This window comes from Equus przewalskii, chromosome 3, assembly GCF_037783145.1.
Source record: "Equus przewalskii isolate Varuska chromosome 3, EquPr2, whole genome shotgun sequence".
In the NCBI taxonomy this organism is placed as follows: Eukaryota; Metazoa; Chordata; class Mammalia; order Perissodactyla; family Equidae; genus Equus; species Equus przewalskii.
Genome location: NC_091833.1, coordinates 76,485,476 through 76,505,051, shown reverse-complemented (window position 1 = coordinate 76,505,051; position 19,576 = coordinate 76,485,476). Strand labels below are relative to the sequence as shown.

Below are 19,576 nucleotides of genomic sequence, written 5' to 3'. Positions count from 1 at the left end.
GCTTATTAATTATATTTTTTGGGTTGCTCTGGAATTTATAGTGTATGTCTTTAACTTATCATATTCCATATCCAAGTAATATTTTACTGCCTCACGTATATTATACAAGTCTTACAATAGTATACTTCCGTTTTCCTCTACTGACCTTTGTATGTTGTTGTCATACATCTTACTTCTACATGATTTGGGGTTATAAACCCTATAATGTATTATTATTTTTGCTTTAATCATTTAATTGTCTTTTAAAGACACTTTAAGGAAAACAGGTATTTTGTATGTACCCCATCTTTACTATTTTTGGTGCTCCTCATGTTTTTGTGTCAACCTAGATTTCCATCCGGTGTCACTTTTCTTCTACCTGAAGATCTTCCTATAAAATTTCTTATAGTTCTGTACTCATGGTGATGAATTTTATTTCACCTTTGTTTTTGAAAAGTGTTTTTATTGGATAGAGAATTCTAGGTTAATAATTTTTTTTTTCCTTTCAGACTTTACAGATATACTACTGTTTTCTGGCCTCTATTGAAATCTACTCTCATTCTTATCTTTATTCTTCTGTATGTACTGTATCTTTTTTCTCTGGCCCTGTAAAGGTTTTCCTCTTTACCACTGGTTTTCAATAATTGGTTTTTGTTGTATCTTGGTATGGTTTTCTAAATATTTCTTCCTTCTGAAGATTTGTTTAGTTTACTGGATCTGAATTTATAGTTTTCAGGAAATTGGGGTATTTTCAGCCATTATTTCTTAGTATAAATTTGGTCTCTTCTCACCTCTCTCCTTACCCTCTGAGACTCTCAGTATACTTATGTTAGGCCACTTGATGTTGTCCTACAGTTCACTGTTGGTCTGTTCATTTCCTTCATTTCAGTAATTTTGCTCTCTGTATTTCATTTTGGAGAGTTTTTTGTTGCTGTGTCATCACACTTACTAATCTTTTCTTGTATACTCTCTTGTCTACTATTAATTCCATCCAGTGTATTTTTCATCTCTGGAAGTTTGATTTGATCTTTTTTATGCCTTCTATTTCTCCTTATCATGTGCATACTTTCCTCTCCCTTCTTGAACGTATGGAGTGTATTTTATGGATGCTCAGGCTCAGAGATAAACAAATCCTTAGGCTGTTGTCTGTTTTAACACCTTTGTCTGAGACATCTCTCATCTGTGTCATTTCTGGGTCTATTTCTGTTGATTGATTTTTATTCTCATTGTTGGTCATATTTTTCTTATCTTCATGTCTGGAAATTTTTACTGGATGCTGGGCATTGTGAGCTTTATGTTGTTGGGTGCTGGATTCTTTTTTTTAATTCTTTGAAATAGTTTTGGACTTTGTAATTTGAGGGTGCAGTTAACAAGGGAACAGCTTGATCTTCTGAGAAACAGTTGATCTGTTCAAGGTTTCTTATTGACTTTTGTTAAGTGAACTCACTAACTAGAACAGCGTTTAGTCTAGTGCTCAGTTGTTCCCATTACTCAGGTAATACCCTTCTGAGCTTTGTTCTCCTTGCCCATGTGTTAGAAAATCTTTGCATTCTAGCTGGTGGGAACATGAACTATTCATGGTCCTGCGTGAAGTCCACTTACTGTGCCCTCTAATCCATGGTTGAGATAGTTTCCTCGCATGTGTGTGCCAGTCAGTACTCAGCTAAAGACAAGGGTAATCCTTTGCAGATCTCCAGACATCTCTCTGTGTGTAGCCCTCCTTATTACTACCCTGTCCCTGAATTCCAGCTGCCTTGGCTTCCTTAACTCTCAAGTCTGTTTCCTCAACTCAGAGAGATCACTGGCCTGCACCTGGCCTCCTTCTACCTGCACTATAGGCTGCAAGTTCTCTGCAGTCAGTTAACTGGGCTCACTTCTTACATTTCCCTTCTCTCAGGGATCTCTGTCCTACACTGACTGTCATCTGGAGTCTGAAAAACATTGCCTCCTATATTTTGTCCGGTTTTTTACTTATTTTAAGCTGAGAAGGAAAATCTGGTCCCTCTTAATTCATCATGGCCACAATTCAGGTAACATTTTAAAGAATGAAAAAAATTGAAACAGGAGTGTGGATTTGAGTGTTATTATTTCAGATATTCTGGTTTCTTCGATTTAAGGGTGGGGGAAACAAATTGGATAAGGCCCCTTTCTCCACTGAACTTCAGTGGAAAGCTCTTGCGTCAAGCCTGTCTTAGCTTGCTAAGCCTTTCCTCTGGATAGGCCTTTCAGAGAATTAGATATGCTCATCTAGGTTTAGGTGACAGTGAACTCCAGTTGTCCTACATTGGCCTTGAGGACTTTCTCTGAGATTATGATCTAAAGGTTTAAATCATTGGTTTAGGAGATAGATGGGATGATGAAGGAATGATATGAAATCACTAACACTTCAGTTCTCAGATTCTAAATTCATACTATATCTATTAGCTATCTTGTACCATGTGGCTGCACTTGAACTCCCTGTGTGTAAACGGACCATTTATCATCCTCTATCAGAAGAGTCTGAAATGTGAGATTTGAAAAGGTTTGACCCTACTTAAGACTAGAAGAAATGCCTCTTCTAATCTCAAACCTTTTAACCTAGAAAACTGAAAATAACTTGTCCTTCTTTTAATCAACAAAGAAAACACATTTGATAATTCCTGTTTCCCATCCTTTCCTAAGGATTTCTTCCTTTTTCTCAACAAATTTCAGAAAGCCCTGATTATTAGACCCTCTGATAATAAATATAACTTTAGTAGGTTTCAGAATTAGGCCAGTGTGTATAATAATTCTTCTGATGAAAGGCCTGCTGATGACATGAAGAAAAGTGCTAATGAAGTTGATAATGGCGTCCATATATCAGTGGGTCCAAATTAAGCTAGAAAAGTCATTTTGAAGTTTGTTTTCACCAAAAGGTGCTTCCATATACTCAACTACAAGTATCTTTAAGTGATAAAACCTCTTTTCCTTATGGTACTTGACTTGTGAAATTGCTTCAATATTTAATAATCATTATGTGTCATAATATTGCCATCATGACTGTAAAGCTTTCTTAGGAGCAACAACAACAAAAGCCTTGCGTTACCTCTTCCTCTTCTTTTGGAATCTGGAAATAGAGTCCTCTGCCTGTCTCTCTCTCTCTTTCTCTGTCTCTCTCAGTCTCTCAGTCTTTTTCATGACTGTTTGGGAAACAGCCTTGTACCTTCCTTTTTACTATGTCCCTAGAGGCAAGGATGTAGACAAGAGAAGCAGTCCTCTTTAAACCTTGTAACTGGAAAGCATAGAGCAGATCCTTTGTTTTTGAATAGATAGTGAAAGAAAGAGATTCTGAAAGGAATGATGAGGCATTGTCTGCTCAGTTTTCGTTTTATATCACAGCGTCTGAATCTCCAACCTACCTCGGAAGGAATGCTTGCAAATGAAACATTCCTATGTAAGAGGAAGGGAAATGCTTCAGGATGCTGAGATGATTGACATATAGGTGGAAGATGGGTTTATGTCCCTGGGAATACAGTGAAATGTGAAAATTCTTACGTAAGAGAAAAAAAAATTTTTTGCCTTTTTAAATTTTTTGCACAAATTAACTATATATATATATATATATATTTAAAAAAGAAAAAATCCATAACCGTCTCCACACACACATATATATATATATATATTTTTTTTTGGTGAAGAAGATTTGCCCTGAGCTAACATCTGTCACCAATCTTCCTCTTTTTTTTTTTTTTTTTTTTTTTGCTTAAGGAAGATGAGCCCTGAGCTGAAATCTGTGCCAATCTTCCTCTGTTTTGTGTATGGGCTGGCTCTGCAGCATGGGTGATGAGTGGAATAGGTCCATGTCCATCATCTGAATCTGTAAACCCAAGCCGCCAAAGCAAAGCGTGTAGAACTTGGCTGTCCTCCATCTCCATGTGTTTAAACTTTTTTATTCCCATTCAATATTTGCCCACCTGCATAATGATTTTGAAATAAAATCACAACATAAATACAAGTTGGTATTCAGATTTTTTAAGTCAGCTTCACATAGTACAAATTTTTTGTGCTTTCAGCAATTTTTTTCTGAATTACTGTAAACCTGTGTAATTTAGCCTTACCATGTATTTTAATAAAAGTATGATCAGCAGAAGACAGAATCAATTTTCTTCTCTTTTTTGGGGAAATGTATATTTTAACTCCTTTTAGCGTTTTATCCCTCAGCTCTCTTGCCCTTTCTCCCTCCTGTCCACAGACACTCTTCAAGCTTCATTTTAACTGAGATCTGGAAGGGCTGGAGTGTCTTAGGCACTGTCACTGTGCGTCAGAGTGACCTTGTTCTTGGCCTCTGTTCTGGATCACAGCGGAGACGACCAACGGTTCTGAGGGTGTGGGGAAGGTGCCTTGGCTAATAGATACTGCTTGGTTATTAGCATGCTCTTTTCGGTGTCGCCTGCACTTACTACTATAGTTGCCCTTTGCTATTTGTGTTTGTTTTACAGTTTTAAAAGCCTCAGTCTCCGAAGCATGCATATACACATCAGTGAAAAAGAGAAAAATCTTCCCTTAGTAAGTGAGATTGATGGAACTTCCCTCTATTATTGAATTTCTGTATTTCTTATTCCTAATAGAATGACATAAATATTTCTACATTGTATAACTACTTGTGCACACAGACATTCCTATTTTCTGAAAATATGTCTTGATAGTCACAGATAATGAAAGATAAATGAAAAACAATCCTGAAAAGCCTAGTTAGCATTTCATGGGTCTCGTTCTTTGAAACATCCGCTTTCTCCCTATCTGTCAGCTTTCTCATCCACATTTTTATCCCATCCACTGTAAAAGTCCATAGTCCATTCTGACAGCCACTCTCTTGGCAATATCCTGAACTTTCTTGCCTTTCCATAATGCAAGCCCAGCAAACACTAAACCCTGGGTGAATCCCAACTGTTTGCTTTCTCCATGCCTGTTTCTGGTGTGAGTGGCTGCTGAGTTCATCTGGAAAAACAAGAAGTCATACAACCAAGCATAAATGAGTGAATGAATGCATGAATTACAGAAAAGTACTGTTCATCAGTATATGAACAAGTAAAAAGTTATGATGGCATAGAATAATTGCTCTAGAAGTCAGAGAAAGAGGAGATCATTGTGAATTCGGATAATCGAAGAAGGGATAAGCTTTAACTTCTCTTCAGTTTTCTGCCATTACTTCTGGTAACTGCTACCAAGTGGGATGTTATGAAGAGCTAAACCCAAACATTTAACAACAAAACTAACAAAACTAGAGTTGTTTAAACCCTACATACCAGAGATAAACACCAAACAGATTTTTTGTGTTTTCCACTAAAGAAACAAAGACTGACTTGACAGAAAGTTTACACAGGGAGTAGCGGGAGACTGGAAGATAAAGTTGGGCCAGTTAATGGAAGGTCTTGAAATGCTAGACAGAGGATTTTAAAATAGATTGGAAATATTTTCTTGTAGTTACCTGTCATCTAACACTGATTTACCTGTCACTAAAGCTTTCAAGAGATACTCTAGGGCTTGGAATAAAATTTCCTTAAAAATAATTCTTTTTCACTTGAAATATTTACTTTTACTTATGAGATATGTTATGAATTTCAACTTCTCTTATTTTGATTGAGTTTGCTTTAATACCCTTAACTAATTATAAAAGTAATAGGTATTCACTGAAAAAAAACCAGAATGTAAGAAAAATTTTAAAGAATAAAGTAAAAGTCATCCATTTTCCTATACCCAGAAATAACTATTGTTAACATTTATTGTCTATTTTTATATATATGTAAATTTTTTACAACAAAGGGATTATGCTATACAGATTATTTCTTAAACCTTTTCTCTTTTTACTATATTGTGGGTGTTCTTCCATATCGAGAAATATAGATCTATATTATGATGTTTAATGCCTAAATAGTATTCTGTTACATGGTTATGCCATAATTTAATTAACCATATCTCTAATGATGGCATTTAGATTGATTACATTTCTTCATCTTTGTTTTTTTGTGGGTATATTTCCAGAGTGCCCTTCTGAGAGTTTATTCCACTTCATACTATCTTCCTTGTAAGAAAAATATTTATTTTCCCATAGCCTTGAGAAATCTGGGAATTATCAAATCTTTTCCCAATTTACCTTTTTTCAAAAAAAACTTTTTTGCTAGGCATTTTGTGCAGTTGAAATTTAAATTTTTATGTGATTATATCTACCAGTCTTTTCTCTCATATTTTTGGCTTTGTTGTCATGCTTATGAAAGCCTGCTTCTTTCAACATTATAACATTTTCTTTCAGTATTCTGAGTTTGAAAAATATTTACACTTTTAACCTACTTGTTTATAATAACTTATAAAGTAGTCATCTTAGTTTTTCCCAAATGTTTACTTGATTGTCAGAAGAAAAATTATTGAATAATACATTCTTTCCATGCTAATTTAAAAGTCCAGATGTGACCTAAACTAAATTCCAATAATTTTTAGATTTATTTATATATTTTGTAGCCTGGCCCTGTAATCATTTTTGCATATTCCTGTTCTGGTAGCACATTATTTAAATTTCAGTGTTATATTTCATTTTACCATTTGGTAAAGCAAGCCTCTTTTCATTGATTTTCTTTTCCACAATTTTTTTTACATATTGTTAATCACTTACTTTATTAAAAGAATTTTAGATTATAATATCCAATTGCAGGCATAAAAATTTCATTGACTTGGTTGGACTTTAGTCAAATTAGAGATTAATTTGGGGAAGTTTTTTTCATTTAGAGTCTGTACTTTTTTTATTAGATTTATTCACAGGAATTTTATATTGTTGCTGTTTTCATGAATAGTACCTTTTTTTCCCATTATATTTTCTAACTAATGTGGCAAAGTTGTTATCTTGTAACTGGAAAGCTTACTAAAATTTCCTCTTAGTCCTGAATAGTATCAAGGTAGATAGTGATAAGCTTAAATAATGGTAATTTTTGTCTGTTTTTCCAATTTTTTTTTCTGTGTCTTTCTTTTTTGTCTTACTACCTTTCAGCTAAAATGTTCAAAACAATAATAGCAGTTTTCACCCTTCTGTCTTGCTTGTTCTTGCCTCTGTTGATTCACGATTAAGATTGAATTTTCTGTTCTTTTATAACAAATGCTATATATAAACTTTATATATACATAAAGTTAAATATCTTTCCATTTTAGATTTACTGAGTGGTTATCATGATGAATTTTGAAGTCTATCAAATATTCTTTATCATCTATCAAAATGATTATGTAATTTTTCTTCTTAAGTTTCCTAATGTTAATTATCCTGGCAGTCAGAGTAAACCCATCTTGACCATGATTTATTCTTCTTTCATTAGACTGCTAGATTTGACTTACCAATATTTTATTTCAAATTTTACATGCATATTCATAGATGAGATTGACCTTCAGTTTTATTGGGGGGGGGGGGTCCTGTCTTTTTCATCTTTGGTGTCAGTGTTAAACTTTATTCATTCTTTCAATAAACTTATATTGAATTTCGGTTATGTGCCTGGAATGCTAGTAAATACTGGGGATTAAATGGTGAACAAGATGGTAAAATCTCTGGCATCTTGGAGCTTGTAGTCTGTTGAGGGATGGAGTCAAGGAAATAGGAAATTAAAACTTGGTGTTGTAAATGCTACAATAAGGAAAGTACATGGCATAAGAGAAAGGTAGGAGGAGCATCTATTCTAGATTTGGGGAAATCAGAGAATGCTTTCCAGAGGAAGTAGCATTTAAACTGACATTTAAGTAAGAATGTCCGCTCAGAGAGTTAGTCAAGGAGAGTGTCCTTGAGAGATGGAAGATCCTGTGGGAAGACCTGAAGTGAGGGAGAACGTGGTGCTCCTGAGAGAAGGGAAAATGTTTAGTAGGACTGGAGCAAAGGTGGGAGGGGAGGAGGGTTGAGAGATAAGGCTAGAGTGCTTCCCAGAGACCAGAACCTGCAGAGCCTTGTAGAACATGGCCAGAAGTTTGGATTTTCTTCCTACGATTAATGAGGAGCCCTTAAAGGATGTTAAGCAGAGAAGTGATATGATCAGATTTCTTTATTAGAGGAATCTCACTTGTTGAATAGGAAGGGAGGCAAGACTGGAGCCAGGAGACCAGCTGGAAAGTTGTGGTAATCCAGCAGAGAGAAGCTAGTGGTGAGAACTAGGATAACTAGATGCCAGAGAATGGGGAAACTCTTCTGTTCAAGAAGAGTTCATAGATTTTGACTGTATTTGGGCCAAGGCCTCCAAATGAGCTGTTTAATCATAGCCTTCTACATTTCTTTCATGGCTATTAGATTATTCACTTTTCTGCCTCTTTCTGAGTAAATTTTGGTAATGCCTATTTTTCTTAAAAATCATCCATTTTATATATATTTTCAAAATTGTAAGTATAAAGCTTACATACAGTTCTCTTATTTTAACCTCATCTATATCTGTGTTAAATTCCACTTCTCATCTAAATGCTCTGTGTTCATATTTTCTCATTTATTTTTAGTAATACTTCCCTTAGATTTACCTATATCAACATTTCCCAGATGGGTATTCCATGGAGCGCTGTCCCAAAGAATACTGACAAGTAAGAACATGCATCCCTAAATAAGATGGGGAGACTGGATCATTCTATTAAAACAGTTATATGCTTTAGGAATTTTTAGTCTTTAATATGCTAATATGGTTTATGAATTCTTAAGTGGAAGATTTAGTATGTTTTTCAAACATTTTTGCCACAAAAAGTTTTTCCGCCCACAGAGCATCTATTAATATCTCCTGGAATGAGTATTTAGTAGAACACAGCTTGATGATTTCAAAGAACCAGCTCATAGTTTTATTTATTAATCCTCTCTTTTTTTCTAATGTTTTAATTTCTGCTTTTATTTTTATTGATTATTTTATCTTGGTTTATTTTATTGTTATTTTTTAGTTTCCCGAAGTTAATTGCCTAGCTTATTCATTAGCAGCTTTCAAAGTTATTATAAAGAACATTTTTAATGCTGTTAATTTTCCTCTGCATATAGCTTTGACTGCATCCTATAGATTTTATCATTACAGGTCCTGTGTTAATTTCTGAATAATCTGTCATTTCAGTTTTGATTTCCAGTTTTACCCAAGAATTATTCAAAAGAGTGCTTTTTAATATCTAGTGATTCATTAGACTTTGCTTATGATTTTAGGTTACAGTTGGTTAGATATAAATGTGTTCAATGTTTTGTTTTGTTTTGTATTTTTGAGGAAGACTAGCCCTGAGCTAATATCTGCTGCCAATCCTCCTCGTTTTGCTGAGGAAGACTGGCCCTGAGCTACCATCCGTGCCCATCTTCCTCCACTTTATATGTGGGACACCTACCACAGCATGGCGTGCCAAGTGGTGCCATGTCCACACCTGGGATCCAAACCGGCGAACCCCGGGCTGCCGAAGCAGAACGTGCACACTTAACCTCTGTGCCACCAGGCCGGCCCCTGTTCAATGTTTTATTATTCTTTTATAATAAGCATGATCAGAGAATATTTTATCTAATAGTAATATTGCCACCCTTTCTTAGTTTTCTGTTTTCATTTGTCTGATATGTGTTTTGCCCAGACTTTTATTCTCAAAATTTCTTTACAATTTTTATCTAATGTATCTTGTCACTGATATATGATAAGATTTTTTTTAACCCACGCTGAGTGTCCTGATTTTTTAATAGAGGAATTTAATCCATTTACATATATTTTGACAATGCTAAATTTATTCTTTTTTTAACAGCTTCATTGAAAGATAATTCACTCATCACATAATTAATTCATTCAAAGTTTATAATTCAGTGATTTTTAGTAGATTCACAGAGTTTTGCAGTTATCGTCACAATCAATTTTAGGACATTTCCACCACCCCAAAAAGAAATCCTCTATCCACTAAAAATCGTTTCCTTTTTTCCTCCCTATCCCTCTAACCCCTAGCTCTAGGCAACTGCTGATCTACTTTCTGTCTACATGGATTTACCTCTTCTGGACATTTTATATAGTTGGGACCTTATAATACGTGGGCTTTTGTGACTGGCTTCTTTCACTTAGCATAATGTTTTCAAGCTTCCGTCTTGTAGTATGTATCAATACTTCATTCCTTTTTATTCCAAAATAATATTTCTTTATATGGATATTTCACATTTTATTTATCTATTCATCATGAACATTTAGGTTTTTCCACTTTTTGGCTATTATGAATAATACTGCTCTGAACATTCATGTAGTAGTTTTTGTGTGGCCTGTGCTTTCATTTCCTTTGAGTATATGCTCAGGAGTGAAATTGCTGGGTCATATGGTAACTCTGTGTTTAACCTTTTGAGAAATTGGCAGACTGTTTTCCAAAGTTGTTACACCATGTTGTGGTACTACCAGCAATGAATGAAGGTTGTAATTTCTCCACGTCTTCATCAACTCTTGTTATTGCCCATCTTTTTTGTTATAGCCATCTGTTGTGGACTGAATTGTGTGCCCCCAAATTCATATGTTGAAGTCCTAACCCCCAGTGTGACTATATTTGGAGATAGGGCCTCCAAAGAGCTAATTAATGTTAAATGAGGTCATAAGGGTGGGGCCCTAACCCAACAGGACTGGTGTCCTTATAAGAAGAGAACAAGACACCAGGGATGTGCATGCAGAAAAAGGCCATATGAGGACACAGCAAGAAGGCAGCCATCTGCAGGCTAAGGACACTGGCATTAGGAGAAACCAAACCTGCTGACTCCTTGATTTTGGACTTTCAACCTCTGGAACGTTGAGAAAATAAATTTCTATTCTTTAAGCCACTTAATCTGTGGTACTTTGTTATAGCAGCCCTAGGAAACTAATGCAGCATCCTAGTTGATGTGAACTGGTATCTCATTGGGCTTGTGGTTTGCCTTTCCCTCATGGCTAATGATGTTGAGCATCTTTTTATATTTGTTATTATTCCTTAAATCTTTTATCTTCTGTTTATTATGATTTAGTGTCCCTTTTATTTTTCTTTCCTACGATTTACTCAATTGATCAGGTTCATAAGTTAAATATCCTATTTCAATTGTTGTAGTGTTTACTCCTTAGATTTTTATGAGTGTATTTAAATGTGTATTTTCTGTCCATGGCAAGGATGAAACAGTGAGATCCTTAGCAGTCTTTCTTTTCTTCTCTAGTACCACAACTGCCCGCTCTCCTCTCTGTCCCCCTGCCATTGCTGCTAATTGATCTCAGCTTGATTTTCTATGTCATCATAAAACTGATTAGAGTTCCATAGGAGATGATCCTGGTGCTGGATTGTACTACAAGTTCAATAGAAAGCTCTAGCCGTTCGAGAGGAAAGATGCAATTCTCAAACTCTTGAATCCTGCAGCGTGAGACTGGTACATCTTTCAAATAGAAAAAAAATTGATTCCTTTTTGGGAATTGCCTTTTAAAGTTTATTTTGAATCTTCTACATTTGTTTATCTGTAAATTTGAAAATAAAACTCTTGGAAAATTGGAAAATAAATTGGATAATATTTGGTCAAAATGAAATGCAGAGCTTTTTTTAGGGAGAAAGATATTGCATAAATTCAAAGCCAGCAAAGGAAATCAAAAGCTATGATTTCTTTTCAAAATATAGTATAGTGAAATTGGCTCAGTAGAACTTTGTCAAGTACAAAAACCTGATTTTCAGGGCAAGTTTGAATTTTTATGGCTACACATAATTCCTTCAAATGGGCTGTATGTGGAATGCTCTCCCAAGTCCTTCACTTTCCTTGGAAGTGCTGTAGTGTGCTTGCATGCGTTCTTGCTGTCAAAGACATGTAAGCTTCAATGTTAATGTTTTCCTAGTTCGAATGACTTTTTAAAGATTTTTGCCTTATAATTGAAAATTCAAGCTGTCAGCACTGATTGAAGGACTGAAAAAAATCTCAGCACATTACACAAAGGTTTATAGTTCTGTTGGAAGTAACAAATTGGGGCCGGCCCCATGGCATAGTGGTTAAGTTTGGCGCACTGCTCTTCAGCCGCCCGGGTTCGCTGGTTTGGATCCTGGGCGTGGACCCACACCCCTCATCACCCATGCTGTGGTGGCAACCCACATACAAAATAGAGAAAGATTAGCACAGGTGTTAGCTCAGGGCACATCTTCCTCAGCAAAAAAAGTAAATAGCAAATTGTTCAGTTAGTCATCACTACTTATCAAGCCTCAATTTTAAAGCACTACACTAAATAGTATGGAAACTCATAGACAAATCCTTTAAGAAGCCCAAATTCTAATAACATATATTGAAAAATAGTGAAAAATCAAAGCAATACTTGGTAAGAACAGTTTAGTGGTTAATTTGCAAGCTCCATGTTAGCCTAAAGGGATTCATGTTCCCATTTGTTAGTTCTGACATTGGATAATTCACAAAGCTTCAGTTTGCACAAATGTAAACTGGAGAATATAGTAATAGCATCTGCCTCATAGGCTGGGAAAGTTTAAATAGAATAAAACATGTGTATATGCTTAATACAGTAGCTGGTACATAGTAAGCATTCATAAAATGCAAGCAATTGTTTTTAATAATTTTAAAATTAAGAAATACTACATATATCCAGAAAGTGCACAAATCATGTATGTACTCTTTAACAAATAATGATAAAATGAGCGTCAGCAGAGCCACCACTCTGATGGCAAGAAATAGAACATTGCCAGCATCTAGAAACCACCTCTGTTCTCTGTGCACCTTCCCTCTTATAACCCATTCCCTCCTTGCCTCCACTGTCTTGGCTTTTGTGATAATCACTTCTTTACTTTTCTTAAAGTTTTAGTTTAGTTTTGTCTATTTTTGAACTTTATTAAATGGCTGCATCTTGTTTCTTTCATTCAACATAGTGTATGAGATTTGTCCTTGTCGATGAGTGTTGCTCTAATTCATTCCTATTTGTTGCTGTATAGTATTCCACTATATAAATATACAAACAATTTATTGATCTATTCTACTATTGATAGATATCTAGGTTATTTCCAGTTTTTGATTCCTAGACAGTGCTGCATGAACATCCTGGTGCTCCTATTTAAGAGATTCTCTAGGAATGCAGTTGCTGACTCACTGGGGATGTGTGGCTTCAATTTTATTATATAATGCCAAACAGTTTTCTAAAATGATTCTTCCAATTTTCTCTCTTTGCAACTGTATATGAGCGTTCCTGTTGTTTCATATCCTCACAAATACTTGGTATTGGTCAGACTTTTAGTGTTTACAATCTAGTATACAGGTATATTATTGCAACTCATTGCTTTTTGTTTAAACAATCTGAAATTTATAAAAAATTTGCAAGTACAGCACAAATAACCTTTTTATCTTGAACCGTTTGAGATACCAACATGATACTTTAATGTGCTAGGATACTTCAGTTTGTGTTTTCTACAAACGAGGACATTCTCCTATGTATCCCTAATATAACCAACAAAATCAGGAAATTTCCATGATTACATTGCTACTGTCTAAACTATAGACCCCATACAAATTTTTCTAATTGTCTGAATCATGACCTTTATGGCAAAAGAATCCAGTTCAGATTACACGTTGTGTTTAGTTGCCATGGCTCTCTGGTCTCTAACCTGGAACCGCTCTTCAGGCTTTCCTTGACCCTCATGACCTTGACAATTTTGCAGGTTACAGGCCAGTGATTTTGTTGAATATCTTTCAATTTATGATTCTCTTGTTTTTATCATGGTTAGATTTAAGTTAGGTATCTTTCCAGGAATATCACAGAAGATGACCTTCTGTGTTCTCCCCATTGCATCCTATCCAGTGAAAGATTATTTTGATTCATCCTATTACTGATATTAGCTTTGAATACTTGATTAAGGTGGTGATTGCTGAACTTCTCCACTGTTCAATTACTGTTTTTTATTTTTGTAATAAATAAGTATTTTTGGCCAGTGAGAGCCACTTCAAGCAGGCTTCTGTCTTTTGTGACACGTCACCCTCTTTCTTTTGCTATTTCCTTACTTTCTGACATCAGTTCCCTTGGGAATGTCCTCCTTACACATAGGTGACCACCCAAATTTATTGCTTGCTCAGCTTTCTCCTCTGAGTTCCATCCCTGTCTATCCAGTTGCTTACCTGACATTTCCAGTTGCCTGTCTCACAGGCATCTTAAATTTTGTTTGTTCAAAATAGAATTCCTGACTTCATCCGTTAAGTGGGTTCCTCCCCTAGTCATCTCCATCTCATTCGGTTGCATTACCATCTTCCTCCTTCCTCAGGCTGAAAAAATAGATGTCAGCCTTTAGTCTTTGCTCTCTTCCGCACTACTCCTAGCTTCAGTCTGCCAGCAAACTGTATACATTTTACTTCCAAATATGCCTCATGTCTTTCCACTTCTCTCCAGTTCCTTTTGGCTCACTCTCTCCTTCCACTTGCACGATTACAGTAGCCTCTTCACTGGTTTCTCCACTTCCACTCCTGCTTCACTCTGGTCCATTTCCAGACATCTCTTATCAGTGCAAATCTGATCATGTCACCTCCTTGCTTAAAACCATGCAATGTTTCCTCATTCCTCTCAGAATAAAAGCTCCAAATGATCGGACTTACGCTTCAGTCTTCAACTCCATTTCATATTCTTCTTTCTTTTGCTATGATGTAGAAAGCAAGGGAAGCAAACCATTTTTTTCAGCTCCTTGAACATTCTAAACTCTTTTCTACCCCAGAACCTCACCTGAACACGTGTCCTCTTGCCCTTTACACAGCTGCACTTGTCTTGTCTTACTCAGGATGAGAAAGGATAATTGTTCTCTACTCAGATGGGTCTTCCCTGATTATCAGTTAAGTTCATCTTACCCCGTACCTCAGTATTCTCTATTAAAACACTCTCTTTTCTGCATGGTGCTTAACATGATTTGAAGGCATTTGGTTATTTACTTGCTGAATGTCTTATTTTCCCCATTGAGAAGATCAGTGCTGCATAGTGACTAGTATTGAATTGTATGAGTAGTTACTCTTCTAGGAATAGTGCATTTCCAAGGTACTAACAATTCAAGGGGACACTAACTGTGATAACTAGATGGACCACTCCAGTGATCTCTCAGGACCAGAGCATTTCCCTTCATTTAGATTGGCCTTTCATAGCAGCATTCTGATTTGTGAACCGATGGAAATAAATACATTTTGGTTCAAATATTTATTGAATTATTACTGTTTGCCCGGCACTTCGGTTTTCTTGACTTCCTTAATCTTCTGGAAATGTGACTTTAAAATCCTACTCGTTCATTTAACACGGCGCGGCTCGATGCCTCTTCCTCTAGGGAGCTTTACTTGGCACCTCCAGCTGCGTTTACCACTCCTGCCTCTGGGGCGAGTTAGAGAGAGCACAGGATGCCACCACTTGCCAACTGTGTGACCTCCAAATAAAGAGGATCAGAGTACACGCCTCACAGAGTGGTAATGAAGCTTCAATCAGGTTTCATTTGAAAGTGCTTTGTGACCATTAAGGTTTTCTGCAGAAAGGTGAAGATTTGATTAATCTTTGTAACATTCTTTCTGACTTCTCTGACCTTTCTGTCCTCCTCTCTTCTGTTCCTTCGCTCAGCAGGTATTTCCTGAGCACCTGCTGTGAGGGACAGTCTCTGCCGTGCTTAGGGACGTGGACTCTGGGGCCAGACTCAGTCCCTGCTCTACCACCTGCTAGCGTGGGACTTTGGTATTTAACATTACTCTGCCTCAGTTTTCTACTCTGTAAAGTGGAAATCGTCATAGTACTTTATCCTGTAGCTTATTGTGAGGGTTAAATGAATGAATATTTGTATTTAGCTTAGAACTCTGCCTGGCGCGTATTATTACCCGCTAGAATGGATGCTCTCCCTAAGGGCAAGGATTTTTGTTTGTATTTTTCGTGGCTAAAACTCAGTGCCAAAAACAGTGCCTGGGAATGATAGGCGCTCAATAAATATTTGTAAATGAATGAGTGACTATGATGTCTTCTGGAGAAAAAAAATTAAAAAGACATTATTAAGTGCTTCTAGCGAACCAGGGTAAATATGGTTCTTTTATCATCCTTTCCAAGTTGCCATGAAGAGCTACCGTAAAAACTTGTGGAGAAAATGTCTCTGACAAAAAAAAATCTTTAAAAATCAGAGTTTACCAAACCATGAGTACTTCTAGCATTGGAACTGTGTCTCACTATACCCTTGATCCACAGCACCTAATTGATCCCTAGCATCTGGGAGAAGCCCAAGCAATGAATGAACGAACGAATGAATGAATGAATGAATGAGTGTCTGTTCTCTGGAAGATTGGCTGCAAAAAATGTCATCCATCCACTCTTTTTTTGAACTCCTGAGTCCTATCAGTCAGTCTGCTAGCAAGTAACACTGCTGAGCAAAATCACCTTAGTCATTCAAAGAACCCCCTTCATGGAGTTGAGTTTTAATGTTTTGTCTTTTTTTTTTAAATCAAAGGATGATACAAGAAAAAAAATTTATGAAATCATTTACTGCGTTTATTACAGAAGTTTTGAGGGCAGTGTCTCCTGTCTGAATTCAGTGCTCCCCAAAGAATTTGTGCCCCTATTGGATAATTTCCTTTTAAAATTCAGGGTTCAGGAAAACCTAGCTTTCCGGAGGTATTGTATGCCTCCTCCTTTCTGCTGATGAGCATGATGTGACTAATTGTGCCTCTCTTTTCATTTTGACTGCCTAGGGCCCCAGAGTCAAACTTGAAGTTTAATTATGGCGTGCATATGTATGTCTTTCATTTCAGTGGTCTTGAATTTCTACTCTCTCACTTGCGTTGTTCGCTGTCTGGACTTTAAACTTTCTATAAATATTTTACTGTTATCTGGTTACACATGGACTTGCTGAAAGCTACCCCAAATCCCTATGGAATGAGGCAAATTCTACACAAATACACATGCATGCATGCATTCTTAGTTTTAACAACTTCTCATACAAAGGCCTCTAAATTTGGTTGCTGACACTTAGGAGGAAGAATCTCTTCTCCGTAGATCAAGTGAAAATACCAAATGCCATTTCTCTGTGTTGTCTCTGTGGTTCCTACAGTATAAATATGTTCTTTAAAATGTTTGGATCATGTAGGTGTAGCTTTCTGAAAATGAACGGCCTATTTTTGTGTTCTTTCAAAGGTTTGCTAAAATAGTGCTTTTGCGTGAAAGTCTCTTAGCCCTGACAGAAAATGCTATAAATAAATAAATGTTTTTTATAACTCCTTTGGAGGAAAGAACAGAGATCATCCATAAGTTCTTGGCTTCTTGGGTAAAGATAGACCTTGTTTGTGCTCTGCCTGTAATTCTCAAAAAAGGACATTTTTGAGGCATTGTAATCATGTCAGCTCAATTGGCAACTACTTTATTAGTATTTTGTAGAAGTTAATAAATCTCTGCATAAGACCCACAACTTGTCTACTTGATAGTTGTTTAGATGCCTTATCTTTATGGCTGGCTGTCACCTGTGCAATGATATGTCAACAAGGAGAGAGAAGAATGTCCGTCACAAGGTGACAGCAAACTGCTGCATCCATCAGGGTGATGTCACTGAGCTGGCACTGCCATCAATCAGCTCTTTACGGATTCTGGCTGCATTCTAGTTTTGCATATCGATGAAAGATAGGGAACTATTTCAGGACAGATCTTAGAGCACAACTTCTTTCTCAGTATTGTTTTGTGAACTCCAGAGAAAGACAAGCTTGCACTCTTGCTCCCCAGAACCTTTAAATGCTCTTTTCTCCTTTCTTGCTTCCGTATCTGGCAAAAATCTGACTCTTTCTTCGTATCCAGCCCAAAGTCATTTTCCCCGTGGAACACCTCCCACGTCCCCTGTGCAGAAGTCATTGCCTGTTGTATCTTATGTGATGGTAGTTAGTACTTTATAGTGTTGTGAGAGCTCACCCATCAGGGGAAGAATCATGCTGAAAGTCCTGTTATAAAGTTACCATGAAAAGGAAGAGAAGGTTATCGTTAGTATTCAAGGAGGAGAAGAAAATTCTAGCACTTACTGCCGTATCTCTAGTACGTTTTCTTCTGTTTCTTGGGAGAAGGTCTCTTTAGTAAAGCTATACAAAATCTTTCTAAACATAGTTGCACTGTCCAAATGCTGTCATCACCAGTGCTAACTAACCCCAGTAGCCTCTTCTCCATCCTGCCAGGCACAGTGCTACATAGTAGCAGGACTCTTATCCTGGACTTTAAAAACATTAAAATATTAAAAATAACTTTCACTGGAATTTTCTTTTGTATAAAAATTAACGCATATTTATTATAGAAAAATCTAGCAAAAGCAGCCATACCACAAACCTCATAGCTAAGTTACTTCCATATTTTGATATTTTAGCCATCCTGTATTTTGAGTCGGGAAAGGTTTCATACTATTTCGCTACCTGTTTTTTAAAGCAGGCTACTTAGAAAGTTCATATTGATATGAACAGACTCTTCGGAAGATATATGCCCCTTCTACAGGATGCAGGGGCTGCATGACAGATCATTAAGGACACCAAATAAAAAGAGCCTGTGCACTGTCTCCAGGTTTTTTGAATTTTGCTCTTGCCCCCTGTCAGCTATGTGAATTGGGGCAAGCTGCTTCAGCCTTAGGAACCTCAATTTCTTCATCAGTAAAAATGAGAACAATTAGGCCTACCTCTCCTAGGCACCATAAAAATGAAACAATTTGAGGGGCTGGCCTGGTGGCATAGTGGTTAAGTTTCTGCACTCCACTTTGGCAGCCTGGGGTTCACGGGTTCGGATTCCAGGCACAGCCTACACGCTACTCATCAAGCCATACTGTGGGGGCGTCCCACATACAAAATAGAGGAAGATTGGCACAGATGTTAGCAAGCAAAAAGAGGAAGATTGGCAACAGATGTTAAGGCCAATCTTCCTCACCAAAAAAAAAGAAAGAAAGAAAAGAAAAGAAATGATTTAGAAATGATTTGACATGATACACACACCTGTCATGTGGTAAGTGTTAGTCTGCTCACCATTGCATGGCTGTCCAGCTTCATTCTCAATACTCTTTGCCCCTGTGCTCCTGCCTTTTGAACCTCCTGTAGTTCATTAAATAGACGAGAATACCTTGTGCATATTTCCTCATTGCCTTTCAATCCTGAAGATGTGCATTAGTGCAGAAGGAAGATGTAGAGGGAGATAAAGAACTCCACACAAAGGCTTTATCTGGGGGTTCTGGATATAGTAAGAAAGCCACAGAGACATTCTTCATCCTAAATAAGATCTGTAGATTAAAAAAACCCATTAATGTCTATAAAGTAAATAATGAGCTGAAAAATGTTCATTATTCCTGGTAATTGTAATAACTAGTTCTCAGTCTTTGGATTTGTAGGGGTAGCTCACCATGAGATGTTTGTTTTTATAGGAAGATCACTTAATGAAAGTGATTCTATCAGGAAAGACTAAAATAGCATTTTGCTTTTGCATAAATTTACATGTTTAGGCAATGTGTAAAATTAGGAGGGACTGTGGAAAGGAAAAACTTGTTCTATTTTCTTCTGGCATTTGAGGATGAGAAAAAAGAAACAGCCACACAGATTGATGTGATTTGGGGCCTGAGAATGATTTTGTTACATATGCCCACCAGACTTTTCACATTTCTGGCAAATGGAATCTTCTCCTTGTGAAACCCTTGATAGCGATTTTGTGTTTTGGCA

At 36.6% G+C, this 19,576-nt stretch overlaps 1 protein-coding gene across 15 annotated transcripts in view; it reads left to right on the top strand.

The window, feature by feature from the left end:
- CRACD (capping protein inhibiting regulator of actin dynamics) overlaps positions 1 to 19,576 on the top strand; it is a 308,280-nt gene that overhangs the window by 85,732 nt on the left and 202,972 nt on the right. For 3 of the 15 annotated variants that reach the window (XM_070614788.1, XM_070614783.1, XM_070614779.1), the window contains exon 2: positions 4,437 to 4,503. The exons of the other annotated variants lie outside the window; for them this stretch is intronic. The gene's annotated coding sequence lies outside the window, so the exon portion shown is untranslated. The remainder of the gene's footprint in view (positions 1 to 4,436; positions 4,504 to 19,576) is intronic. 15 annotated transcript variants of the gene reach the window in all.